We start from the raw sequence: 10,036 nt of genomic DNA, 5'->3' as shown, positions 1-10,036 counted from the left end.
GTTTGAAAAAAATAGCTTACCATTTGCCATGGACTTGCATCACATCAGAAAGTCAAGATATTTTTTGATGCGCCTCTAAGTCACCATATTTATAGTAAAAACAGTGCAGCAGAATAGTTTTGGATTACTTTGTCAAAATAATAATATTAAAAAGCAATAAAGAAAGAACTGTCAATAAAATGTCTCCTTTCATTATTTTTTAACGGTGCACTAAATGCATTACTTTACTGTTTTGATCTTATATAGGGCTCAATTAAGGAATATTTTTCAAAATTAAAAAAATAAATTTATTTATTTATTGTCATGTGCCGTTTGATTTGCTATATTTTGTCAGTATTATTTCAACATGATAAAAAAAAAGTTTCAACCATCATCATCATTAAATTTCATAAGACAAACAGCTACACTTCAGTTGTCTTTTTTTCCCCCCACTATCAACGACGCTATGACGCACCTGCCGAAAAGAAGTGACACTTTTTATGGTCATAAAAATGTTTACGGTGACTGTCAGCATTATCACATTTTATTGGTGCATGGAGCTGAGTCGGCAGGCGGTGATAGCTGTCTTTCTAGCATTAATTTACATTAATTTTTTTACTATTTACTCTGTTTTCCCCTCATACTACCGAAAATGAATGACAATGCAGACATATTTTGATTCAACCACTATGGTAGTTTCTAGCAAGAATGGCTCCTCCAGAGCACCGTAGTAACCTGTATAAACAGGAACCGGCACGCCTAGTTCCGGTATTACGGTAACTGAAAGGCTGCGTTGCTTCTGTGTCAGACAGACCGGTGTTTTACTGGAAGACGCCGAGCCGAACAGGTAAAGATTTTATACTTCTTTTACTCACTACCGGCGTTGTAATGCAGCAGAAAACACAATCTGTAGCTCAATTAAAAAGCCTAAGACATTGACATTGAGGCAATCTTATCATCAGACAATAAGTGAATGTTTTAAGGAGCTCAACCTCTTTGATGAGGTGGGGGGGGGAAATTAGGCATTGTTCGTGCATAACAGAACTGGATCTCGGTTCTTGTGAGTGTATGTGTGTAGTTCTGTGGTGCCATTCAGCTTTTAAAGGGACGATTCTGCGGCTTTAATCTGATGTGAAATCACTGCTGAGCAACAGATCTAGAAACCCAGATTCTGTGGAGGGAGAGACCTGCTGATTGACCTAATTGTCCTGTGTCTTATTGGTCCAATTATACGTACTGTTTCTATGTGAGAAAATTAAATGATTAAAAAAAAAAAAAAATGTCTGCATTGGGCTTTGGAAAGGCTTCACCTACTGCGGTGCCTGCAGGAACTTGGCTGGCTGCGGTGCCACTGAATGACCATCAGGTTCCAGAGACTATATAGCTACACAAACATACAGTATAAAATGAATATGGATGTTAAAAACAAGTGCTTAAATATAGTTGCTTGCTATTTATTTATTTTTTCTAATGACAGAGAAGAGAGAAAGGGAGATGGCTGCAAACACCAGTGCTGAGTCATATTGGCGTGCCCCCTGATTGATCACACATCCCAATAATCTGCATTTCTGCTATTGATATTTCCCATTCCATGTTAAACATCAGTAATATATAGCCTACTATTGTCAACATAGTCTATTTCATTCTGAAATAAAATATGACTTTTGACCATTGTGAATCTAATGTAAAAAAAAAAAAAAGCCTGTAATTTACCCCGTCTGAGGTCAAATTGCTCCCTCTGAATGGATATTTGGTTAGCTCACACAAGATGGATTTCTCACTTAGAGCATGCTGGCTTCAGTCACATCTCATTTACATATTGGGGGCTGGGGGTTGGATATCGATTTCCCTTTGTGGAGTCCACTTGCTCCAGTGTCTGCACATACATTTTGATGCCTCATGCATTCAAGATGAGGGTGGGATTCATGGAGTCCTGCAGATTGCCGAGCGCACCATGAAGGTATTTGTCTGGAGATTCTGGCTGAGTGTTCCACCTGCTTTCCTTTGTTATGCTGGCAGGAATTCATCTAGGATTTATTTATTAATTTTTTTTCGCATGTTACACAATGCCATTAACGTGAATGATCACAGCAAGTGGGTGTGATCTGCATCATATGACCTGCATTAATATCCCTTTTATTCAGTGTGCATTTAAGTTATATATATATATATATATATATATATATATATATATATATATATATATATATATATATATTTGGATACTCTTTGGCAATGCAGTTAGATAAGAACTTGGTGAAATTCGGTGTGTCAAGCCAGTCAGGGTTTGTTTACTGTTTGTTTTTGCCTAAGTCCTAGAGGGGAACTGGATCTTTAAGATGTGCGTGCCAGTTTTTACAATGTATTACGAGGTAGTCATACCCCTAGAATGTTTCCACACTCGTCACATTTTGATCCATGAATTTGTGTTTTAGTAGGATTTTAGATGTAGGACCAACACAAAATGGCACATAGGCGTGAAATGCAAAGAACATCATGCGTGGTTTTCAGAATTTTTCACTAATTATGTCTGAAAAGTGTGTCCATCTTCATCCCTGCTGTGGAGAAGTTCAGAGCAGAATTGGGCTATAAAACAGGGGTGCCCAAAATAGATGGCAAAATAAGACAGTTCTTGCTGTGATACAGACTGTTCTCTAAGCAAAGGCATTTGCTTTTTGCCCTTCAAGTTGTGAGCCAGACACATAACTGAATATCCAGTAACTAAACGTAATCTGCTTTATAGCACAGCCTCCTTGGATCATTTTCTCTCAGTGGAGAACAGGATTCTATAAAGATGTCCTTAAAACCTTTGCACACTATTTAGCTCTTCTCTCTAGCATGAATGCATAAATATATGTATATTTTTGTGAAATTCCAAAATTGGAAGCTTTACCAATTGACACTAAGTTCTATATTGCAAAATTACATTGGATGAGCTAATTTTTTAGTTTGCTACGGGTCCCTACAGGATGATAACATTTTGGTTATTTTCCAGACAGCTCAAAAGGAAAACCATCTAAAATCATCTAGGAAGAACCTAAGCTGTCCAGTTACTGCGTCACCCTGAATCATCATTGTCATTAGCTCAGTCAGTTGTTGGAGTCAGCAGTCCAGGAAGAGGTGCCAGCTTGGTGTGGTAGCCGTGCTGTCTGCCTGTTCACACTCAAGTAGTGGTAGTGCTGTGCATAAGATTGGTGTGTGTGTGTGTGTGTGTGAGAATAAGGTAACTTAATCCTAATTCTCAGTGATATGAATGACATAAAATCTGCCAGAAGACATGGAGAGACACAGTCACATGCGCACACAGCTCGTTTGTCACATCTTGACACAGTGCTGCATGTGCAGTTATCTCTGTGTGTGAGACAGAAGAAAGTGGGAAACAAATCTCTGTATAATAAAGAGAGGCTTTCAGTGGCAGCAGCACCAACGCATTTTGTCACGCAACTAACATGTCTGCCACCTGGTCGTTTACTATCGCTGCCTTTCTGGCTCAAAAATGTTTTTTTTTTTTTGTTTTGTTTTTTTTTCCCAGTTTTTATCACAGTGGTCAGTGTGGCTATGCAAGTAATCAGGTTACATTTTAAGGCTTCTTCAGTGTGACAACACAGTTGAATCCTTTATTGAGAAATAAAACATTCATTTCAAAATATTAAGAAGATACAATGCCTTGCAAACACATAATCCTTTAGGTTTTTTTTAATATTCTATGCTAGTACAACCATAAAATTAAATGTTCTGCTTTGGGATGTAATACAATAGATCCACACAAAGTAGCACATAATAGTCAAGTGGAAGAAAAAATGCCATAAAGTTTACCTATACAACAGAGTCAATCCTGTGCAGAACCAATCATAAATGGGATGGTGTGAAGGTGAACAAAAAACTTTCACTGTTTGCCTCATCACTTATCTTCAACATTTTTTAGATCCAGACTGATTGGCTATTTAAACAAATGGAAATGGTTTGATCTAAACCACTCTTTTGTAGATCTGGTTGGGTGTTTTAACTTGCTCTCCTGCCAGAAGGTGGCCTTTAGCTTCAGTCTTATGTATTTTGCAGCTTAAAATAGGTTTTCTTCAATAATTTTTCTGTTTTTAGCTCTCTCCAGAGGAAATGTCTTCCTGCAGAATGACACTGTCCCCACCATGTTCCATGTTTCAAAGTGGGATGATGTGTTTAGGTTGAAAAACACCCATCTAGGGACAAGTGCTGCGGATTAACTATAAGCACTGTGGCGCAAACATGGCACTACGATTCTCTTCAGTTTGTCTATGTCGATGTGTGTCTGTCCCTATCAAATAAACTTAAATAAATAAATAAATAAAGAAATTAAATGCTAGTTTTCAGTCATGCATAAAACTTGACTTGCAGGCCAAAAAAGTTTAACTTTGTGTGCATCGAACAAGAGGACAGATTTTTAACATGTCAACTGTGTCCCCTAATCACAAACGGTGTTCAGTGGTTTTTCTGATGCAAGATGTTTATTTATCAAAGTTGTCTAACAAATCTCTGGGCCTTTCACAGAACGTCTCGATTCAGACGAAGGTGAGAATAAACACAGATGGACTTAATTTATCGTTAACTAAAGGCAATTGTTTGCATTTGACTTTATCTAGGGGGATTATAGTAAAGGCAGGTGAATGCAAAAGTGCAAATTCATGCCACACTTTTCAGTTATATTTATTTGTAAACAAAAAAAAAATACAAATATGTATTTTCCTTCCACTTCACAACTATGAGCTGCTTTGTGTTGGGTTACCCATTAAAACCTTCAATAAAATGCAATAACACATGAAGCTGTAACTTGACAAAATGCAAATACTCTTTTAAAAGAGATGAATACTTTTAAGAGCATTTCAAATCTCTTAAAAGTATGGATACTTTTAAAAGAGACCATACATATCTGAATATGTTTGTGGAAACAGGAACTGGGGAAAACCTTTAAATCATATGAAGGACAGGGTTTTGTTTTCCACTTTTAATGCTTTTTGATTGCATTAAATACAATTGGGTAAAAGACATCAAATAAATTATTTACCGTTCGGCCTTGTTGTCTCTGCTAATGAAATGTGTTATTGTCTCTTGGACCTCGTCGTCTCTTCTTGAATGTTCTGCTGTTTGGAAGAATAGTGTGTTTCTATAACCTCTATCAATATCTTCTTTGCAGTTTGTCATTTTGGGTCTAAATGTTGTTGCTTTGAATTTTATTTGGCTTTCAAGACAGTACTGAATTCTAATTTCAGCCTTTGGATTTTGCCAGAACAGCTTTTTTTTTTTTTCCATTTGTTTACCAGTGAAGCAAAGCTAATTATTGTTTCTCTATCATCCGCCCTCCCTCGCTTGCATATCTTTCATTTTGGGTCCTATTCTGCACCCAAACTCTCTCAAAATGTTTTTAACTGCAGAGCTAAAATCCAGGATTATCTCTCACACGAGGCACCTAAAGTAGATCTACCTTGTGTTCAAGGACAGAACATCTTAAAGCAAAGTGGAAGGGTAAAAGAGAAATGATGGGTATGGGTGCAGGACAGGGATTCATACATTCATCACAGTAATTTAATGCCTTTGCCACAAAAAAAAAAAAAAAAGTTTGGAACACGATCTGAAAGGCAATGTGTCGGCTAAGATCACCCCAAATGTTCGTGAATAACCATTAAAATTCCTATTAAAGCGTGGTGCAGAATGCTGGTCACTGATGTATGTGTGCATTTGATTTAAAACAACTATTTCTATAGTCTAAATAAAATTGCATGTTTAATTCTTTAGAACTGTCATATAGTTGAGCTAATAACTCCTAACTGATCAACACAGAAAATGGATGGCATTAGTTGTGATCCTATTAGGTTAGCCTTAAAATTTTGATGCAGTGGAGAATGTTGACTTCATTTGTTGCGTTATTATCAGGGAAATGACCTGTCTAAGATTTGGGGCCATTGTTTCTTTTACGACTTGTGGCATACATTTGTCCGTACGTCCTCCAATGACCGGTTTGTTAGATAATCAAAGGGTAGTATGTCTAACTGGCTAGGGGATTGCTGCTCTTTATTTAATTCCAGTGGAACAGCTGGGTTTAAGCCATCAGATCCCCTAAAATAAGCCCAGATTTTTGTATTGAACTGTACTCAAATACTTTAATGCAGTTTTCACTCCTTGCCTATTTTCTTCATTTCTTTTCCCACACTCTTTGACCATTTTTTTTTTTTTTTTTTGGGTAATGTCGTTTGTGTCCGGTGTGAACATTCGCTGCCTTGATGCTCTGTCCAATTGGTTAACTGCTACAATTACATGTAAAATGCATGTTTATAGCACTTGTTTTTGCTAGTTTGGATTTTATAAGGGCTGTTGAAGAGTGTGTGGGTGTAGAAATGCAGATAAATGGCCAGCCACTTTAACAATAACCCACAGAGGGTTGAAAATGGAGGAAAATCTCACGACTGTAAATGGTTTAACATTAATCAAACTAGTTACATCGAATGTACCTGAGGATTTTTATTTTGGCAGTTTTAAAACACCAAAATGGTTTCAAAAATATGTTATGTATGTTGAAAGCAAGTAAGCAAAGTGTAAGTTCATACTCCTTGACAGTTTGCTGTCTATATTAAAAATCCAACACACAGTAAACTATTTTGAGGAGGTTTAAGCAAAAAAAAAAAAAAAAAAAAAAAAATTCAAATTGATATAATAACACATATAAAAATGCAATTAAAATTTCTCCTGTTCACTGCTGTGTTATGCAACACTTTCACACTTCCCATCAAAGACCCAACACTCCTGAGATGGGTTCAAAGCAAGCCCGATTCCTTTCGAGCCGAAGAAATTCCCACAACCTTCTACATCCTTGTTAGCAAGTGTTTACTAGCTAAACAGATATCAGTCATGTACAGAGGGGTGAGTATTCCCCAGCCAGACTTCCTTTCATCTCAGTCAAAATGACCAATTTTCACCCCTGTCTCTTGGTAAAATGTTGCCATGGTACACTTGCAGAAATCCAAAACAGATGCGTGGATAGGTTGGAGAATCGGGCTCATTTATAAGTATAAAATGAAAGGGCATTTTGCACAGTGTGAATCCTGTCAGTTCCCAACGCTGAATATTTGCCGTTTATGGAACCGCAATCAGACAGTTTATAATCAGACGTATCTATTTGTCTGTCATTTTGTCTGAGAAAGAATGCAGATGGACATCCTGCTTGTGCTGATTCTGAATATTAACAAGCTTACATAAACTGCTCGGGCTACACACTCTGTCAGCCTAATTGCATTTCACATCAGTTTAGTGAACGGCTTTAATATTACTGCTCCTCTTAATGGCTTTTCTTGATGGAGCACAGAGGTTGATGGTGACGCCCCCCAAGGTCTGCAACGTAGACCAGACACAGAAGCTGCTAAATGAAGGCACTCCACTGCAATAAAATCTTTATTTTTTATTTTCTTCCAGCAGAGTAAACAAAGCATAGAGCACTTAACTGAACAGCACATTAAGGGCTTTTTGTCCATTTGCATTAACACGTCCTGAATAATGCCTCTGTTTAACAAAAAGACTGTTTGATAGGTGAAAAATAAACAGAAGATTCCCAAGACTCTTTCAGTCAAGGTGAGTCAGAATTCCATTTAATTACAACAAGTTGATTGAAACTACCTCCCAAATTAAAATGAAATGGCAATTTTCTTAGACATTATATTAAAGTAAGAATAGAACTTACATATTTTAAAAAGAAAACCTGTCCTTTCAAATTTTGAGTAGACATGAAACGTAGTGCAACTAAATGCATCCTAAATGTCAACAAACGGAAGTGATTTGTTTGTTCTTATACCATACCCCAAGAAGCTGAAAAAGTCCAAGTTTTGATTTGAAGCAATTTAAGCTACTTGGAAAAACTAGGCATTTACCAAATTGATGGATCTTTTAAAGAAGTTTGAGAGCTTCTTTCCGAGGCCAATTTGACTCTTGCTGGTGTGATGTTACAATAATAATAAAGCCAGGTAAATTTGTTGTTCATCACAGACATAGTACAAGAAAAGTATATTTCATGTAGTGCGCCGTATTGTCTCAGCTGTTATCCATTCTTCGTTTTTGTTTATGTTTTTTATTTTTTCCATTGCCTTTTGTTCTAGCTTTCCCAGATTCCCACCATATTGTCGATATTGTCACCAGACACTTTGCGGCTTGTGTGATCTGCAGTTTTGAGCTTCTTGAGGATCTGTGGGAATTCCAGACGGAAAAGCTTGCAAGTTAGACATGAGAGGAGAACATGAATAATTCTTGAAATGTTTTGAAGATTTCCATTTTATCTGCTCGGCTGTCGTCTTCAGGGAAGCAAGTCGTTCCTTTTCCAGTTATGTCACAAACGGTTGAGGAAATCCTGCACACAAAGCGAAAGCACACATCCACACAAATTAGCACAAATATAAACACGGTACACATGACCTGACAGGCAACTGAAGTATCTGATGATTCCTGTCTGTATTTTTTTTTGTGTGTTTGCTGTTGTTCCAATTTGAACAGGCTTGTACTCAGACTTTTATTCAGATATTGATTAAAAACAAATTATTATTTTAAAAGATCTAAAAGAAAAGCAGGGTTTGAATATTATCATCAGCTTATTTTTTAAATGAGTCAAATCTCTCGGTACGAAGTAAAAACAAACAAAGCTAGTTCCACAGTCAAGGTGCAACATCCTGGAAAGAGTGATCACGTCAAAGTTTATATCTGGTCCTTTGGATTGCAAGTAGATTTCTTTTCAAGTATTTGAACGTTGTAGTACGTGGATTTTAGACGTCAGTAATGGAAGACACATCTAGGTGTTGCAGAAGAGCTCCTCTGTTTGTTGATTGAAAATATTTCTCAAATGATAAAAACAGTTTCAAATTATTTTGAGATATTTATTGGGATTTACAATCCTACAGAATTTGGCTTGACAGCTGAGTTAAAAAAATAAATAAAAATCTTGTCTTTTGGTCCATGTGTACCAAAAGTAAATGAAGCTATGATTATTTGGCTGAGAGGCGCCTGAGATGGATTTATAAAGAATCGCTTCGGAGAATGGGAGTTGTAGGAGGATCAAAGTAAAATGATACTTTGTTTCTTTATAACTTTCAGAAAGACAGAGGCTGGGTGGATATCAACTGGACTTGAAGAAGCTTCTCTGTTTTTTTTTTAAATGTTGCTGATGTCCTTAAGATCTAGAGTGAAGGACAAACATGACTTAGAAGATGACGAGGCGGATAAAGAGAGAATTGGCGAAGGTTAAGAATTAGCGGTAAGATTCAACATTTCAGTCTTGGAGGACGCCAGAAAGTTGTAGCGTTCAGACTTTGATGATGCAGATATGAGATGAGCTCGAGAAGAAACAATTATGTCAAACAAAGGCTTTGAGGGGGTTTTGAAAGGAGGATTCAGCAGAATTCTCCCCTCCGCCTCCTTTTCTAAAGCTACATAACTGCTGTCTACATACAGTAATTAAGCCACGGTTTGAAAGAGAAGCAGATGTTGTTTTCCATTTAAAATAAATAAACTTTTTATGATCAATCCTCTATTGCAGGGGTGGCCAAGTCCAGTCCTCGAGAGCCACCATCCTGCAAGTTTCAGATGCATCCCTGCTTCAACACACCTGAATCAAATGACTGGCTCATTATCAGGCCTCTGTAGAGCTGATCCCGGTCTGTTGGAGTAAGGATACTTCTAAAACTTGCAGGATGGTGGCTCTCGAGGACTGGACTTGGCCACCCCTGCTCTATTGGTAAACTGCATCAAGCAAAATGCTCAACAGCCGACTAGAGGACCATAAAGAGAAGGTCACTGGTGTGCTTTTCACACCAATTATGATTACACAACTGGGTGTTTTTACCATTGTTCCAATGTGCACATGGCCATTCTTCAGTATTCTGACAATATTACCAACTTCCCTGTAAATGTGTTTAAATTGGTTCACTCCATCTTTTTGCCATCAGTCTGCATACAATTATTTTTTTTGTGTCAAAGAACCTCTGGGATATTAAAGGAATTTAATACTGATGCTGACATCCTACAAGCCTATTCTAGATTCAACTGAGATATG

At 37.2% G+C, this 10,036-nt stretch overlaps 1 protein-coding gene across 1 annotated transcript in view; it reads left to right on the top strand.

The window, feature by feature from the left end:
- The first annotated feature begins 726 nt into the window (after nt 1–726).
- The window catches only part of map2 (microtubule-associated protein 2), a 96,177-nt gene continuing 86,867 nt past the window's right edge, over nt 727–10,036 (top strand). The window contains exon 1 of the mRNA XM_015034852.1: nt 727–826. The gene's annotated coding sequence lies outside the window, so the exon portion shown is untranslated. The remainder of the gene's footprint in view (nt 827–10,036) is intronic.

The sequence above is a fragment of the Poecilia latipinna genome, unplaced genomic scaffold (assembly GCF_001443285.1).
Source record: "Poecilia latipinna isolate Pla-1442-1.1 unplaced genomic scaffold, P_latipinna-1.0 Scaffold19, whole genome shotgun sequence".
NCBI classification, from domain to species: Eukaryota; Metazoa; Chordata; class Actinopteri; order Cyprinodontiformes; family Poeciliidae; genus Poecilia; species Poecilia latipinna.
Note: the sequence above shows the minus strand (reverse complement) of the source record. Positions and strands in the feature narration are given on the sequence as shown.